The sequence below is a fragment of the Solanum stenotomum genome, unplaced genomic scaffold, assembly GCF_019186545.1.
Source record: "Solanum stenotomum isolate F172 unplaced genomic scaffold, ASM1918654v1 scaffold6404, whole genome shotgun sequence".
In the NCBI taxonomy this organism is placed as follows: Eukaryota; Viridiplantae; Streptophyta; class Magnoliopsida; order Solanales; family Solanaceae; genus Solanum; species Solanum stenotomum.
Genome location: NW_026036182.1, coordinates 1 through 4,326, shown reverse-complemented (window position 1 = coordinate 4,326; position 4,326 = coordinate 1). Strand labels below are relative to the sequence as shown.

General features: G+C 31.2%; 1 pseudogene; it reads right to left on the bottom strand.

Moving 5' to 3' along the window:
- Nucleotides 1–431: 431 nt before the first annotated feature.
- LOC125852876 (F-box/FBD/LRR-repeat protein At1g13570-like) lies at nucleotides 432–1,601 on the bottom strand (annotated as a pseudogene).
- Between the last annotated feature and the right edge of the window lie 2,725 nt (nucleotides 1,602–4,326).

Here is a 4,326-nt window from a genome sequence, read left to right as displayed (position 1 = left end):
CCGAGCAAGCGACGACGACGGCGCGAGGGGGCACCTTCTTCTTAACCCTTTAAGAACTAAAAGAAGTGTTTCCTAATATAAGGACAACAATTTCCTTTCTTCTACCGATATGGTAAAAATGACCTTTCATTTGCACTTTTGCAATGATGACTTTTCATTTTCCCTCCAAAATTGGTTTCCCCACTTTCATTGGTTCTTCCACTTTTCATTTTCTCTTTTTTATTTCTCATTCACACCTTGCAAAACCCAACAGAAATTCTACAACACCTTCAACATTAACCCTCTAGAGCAGGGGCGGAGGCAGCATATAATGAGGGGTTCATCCAAACCCCCTCGGCAAAAAATATTACAATTTATACATGATTAAAATTATTTTTTAGGTATGTATAATAGATGTCGAACCCCCTTTCACTAGTTCGTGTGTTTACTTCTCAGATTTTGAACCCTCTTATTAAAATTTCTAGCTCCGCCACTACTATAGAGTGCTAAAAGAATTTCCAAGGAACAGTTAATTAGGCGAATTCAAATTAATGATGATAAAAAAAAAACAAGAGAGTGCATGCTTACAAATTCAATTGTAAGATGTTGTAAGACAACTTGTCATCAAGTAAACAGCACCTGAAACCTCCTTAACGTTTCTTAAAGACATGCTCAAAAACTTGAGAGATTTGATATTGTTCAGAGCAGTCGGGGGACTCTCTGGTACACCACCCATGATCAAGTACTAGAAGCAAGTCAAAAGTTACGTCAATCATTTGTTATGATAATAATATAATTAGTATATCACAAATAATGTATGTTACCTCTAATGTTGAATCACATAGATGCAGTTCTAGCAGTGAGAGCATGTAATGGAAGAACTTTGTAAGATTATAGCAAAAAGGAGATATATCAGTCAAAAATCCAGTGAAACACACAGTAACTTTTTCAAGCATAGGAGCGTTCTTGAAGGAAATGAATTTTGATTTTCCTTGAAACTCAAAGAATTTGAGATTTGCGGCATCAATTTCAAGGGTGTCAAATTTTGTGCACCAACACAACCTCAATCGTTCAAGCAACGGGCTTTTAGAGATGAGATTTGTAAATATTGATGGAACAAAAGTGACATGTTTTAGATGGAGATTAATAAGCTTCTCAAACCCTTTGAAACCTTGTGGAGGGTGGAACAAGCAATATTGAAGTTCCAAATACTGTAATTGCTGGAATGTAAAAAGATGATGAGGTAAATGATATTTGTTTTCGAAGTTGACATGAAGGGTGAATTCCTAGACATTTTTCTTCGTCAAAAAGTGATTCCAATGATCAATATCAGGACAACTCCTAAAACTACGACCTTGGAGTCTAAACTTTAATATTGATCCTTTATGGAGTAATAGGACTTGGTAAATGATTCTCTTTGCTTCTTCATCTTGTTTGAAAGGCTTGAAAAACTCATCATTAAAATCAAGTTGTTGCCGTGTTACCCATTTGTACCTCCAGTCTTTTGCCAAGATACTGGTCTTCACGACATCTTTCCAAGGCAAGCTCCCTAGAATTCCATCAAGAAAATTACTAGGCAAATTGCTTATTGTATCCACACCATATGTCCAAGCATTCATCATGGTCTAATAAAACAAGTTTGGCAGCAACTCTGAAAATAATAAAAATCAGGGATAAAGGCAATATAATACCCAAATATATTTCTAGTATAATGTCTTCAATATAACTTCATAGACAGGAAATAACGACTCATAATTGACCACAAGGAAAGAAGAAGACTATAGTGGTGGAGCAACGACTTTCATGCTACCTAGTGTGCAGGGGATTCAACAAATATATATATGTACAAATAAAATGTATTTCACCAATATACACAATACAATCTTTTGGCAAGAAGACCATAGCACTAGCGATGAATCGAGCCCATTAAAGGTTTCATTAGTACTCTTCCTAATATCTAATCTATGTCAATCTTATATAAGGATTTTCCTCCTCGCATTAGCCAGGGTTCCTCAATCTTTGAACTTGTCACTTTATATTTACACAACCTGACATAGGTTCAAACCCTAACCTAGTATTAAAGTCGAGAAGCATACATGAGTGAGTCCATTATCCACCAAGTATTTTGTCCCACTAGTCCTAGAGTTGAAAATCAGGAGGTCTAAAATTCAAATTCCAGCCACGGCAAAATACAAGGTGATTTGGACAATCTAAGGTATTGGTGGAATCAGATCATTCAAAAATACACTATTTTTGAATGATCCAACACACATTCATCGGTCAGAGCAACATTGATCAAGTAGTAATGCTTACTTGTACTGAGTAATCAAAGATTTACAACTACTGATATTATAATATAGTCAAGAGGCTTACCGAAAGGAGACTCAATTTTTTTTTTCAGTTTTCTTATGAAGGTAATAAGTGTGTAGCCGTTTTTTTAAATGTAGGTTAAAATTTATTTTTCTAATTTGTAAAGGAAGAGATTTGGGGGAATAATTGTTTAGTCGGGAGTCTAAAAAATGCCCTAATATTTGTGATTTATGTTATAAAAAATGTCTTTTATTAATCTATCTATATGCATTAAATGTTATTTTTTGTCTCAAACGTATCCTTCAATTAGGGGTGTACAAAACCGAACCGAAAATCAAATCAAACCACAAATCGAGTCAACCCGGAAAAAAAACTCGACTAGTGGTTTGGTTTTGAAAAAAAAAACCCGACTATATTTGGGTTGGTTTGATTTTAACTAAAAAAAACCAACCCGAGACCAAACCAACCCGACATTATATATATAATTTTAAAATTTTATTTTATACATAAAAATATTTACTTTGATATAATTTTTAAATATTTCTTATACTTTTTCATAGTTTTTATCTTTTAATATATTATTTCAAGTTTGAAACTTAGAATTATGAATGGACCAATAAAGATTATAGTCCACAGATGTTGGTAATTATAATAAAGCTTAAATCAAAATCAAATTAATACTAATGCAAAAAGGAAATCAATTCAACACAAAGAATGACAATAATATTGAATATTTGTTCTTTAGTTTTACATTGGTTTAGACAATTAAAATACATAATCTAATTTTAATTTCCTTTAATATTTAGTCATGTAACTAATTTATTAAACTTAATTTTAGCATGATTTAGTACTTTTAAATTATGATCATTTTCATTATGACTTGTTAATTTGCAATATTTGTTTTACGTCATTTCATTATTATTATTTTTGTTGGATATTTTAGTGTCATTAATCATATCATATTGTGTTATATCTTTAAGAAACATCTTAGATAGTTGTATTTTGGTAGGACTAAAGAAATATTTGAAGTACAAGTAAATTATATGTTTGTATGAATACTTTACCGGAAAAACCCGAAACAACCCGAAAAACCCAAAAAATCCGAAAAAACCCGAGGTTGAAAAATCCGAGTTTTATTGATTTGGTTTGGAAAGTTTATAAATTTAAAAATCTGACACAAATAATTTGGTTTGATATTTGAAAAACTTGAACCAACCCGGCTATGTACGTACACCCCTACCTTCAATTATATATAAAAACAAGTCCAAATATATATGGCATCACATTGGACTGTTTTTGAACCTTTTTATTGTTGCTCAAATATGTGGAAAAATTATTGAACTAGTCGAAATAGCAACTTATTTATAGAAAATAGCTATAGTCTAAAAGTATTATAAAAAAAAAGAGTTTGTATTTTTATCCAACAAAGAGAGGATGAATACAGTGTATTCGTTGTATTTCGAATACAATTGATACACAATAAATAAATAATACAATGTAAAATAAATATAAATTACAATTCGTAGTATTTCGAACACAATTGATATAAAATAAATACAGTATACAATGCAAAATAAATACAAAATACAATCCTCTCTCCTCCCTCTCTCGATCTCGCTCGCCTCTCTCCTCTTAATATGTATTCATTTTGATACAAATCAGTTTGTATTTATATTTTTTTTCCTCCAAAATTTGCGAAAAAATACACATTCTCTCTCCCATATCTCACTTGCCTCTCTTCTCCCTTATCGGTAACAATTTATTATTATTCGCAATTAAGCAAATTTTAAAGGAAGTGACATATATGAGCTCCACTTTTAATTGATGATATAGATAAGTCATTTCTAATAATTCAATGACATATTTAAGCATATTTCTCTTATTGTGTTATGACACAAAAAAATATATTGACAAATTGTTTTAAATTACTATGATCTAATGTACTTCAATGAATAAAATCACAATGTATTATGATAAATATTTTTTAATATATTGCCTGTGCATACATTGGGTGCTCATGATCATCATATATCATCA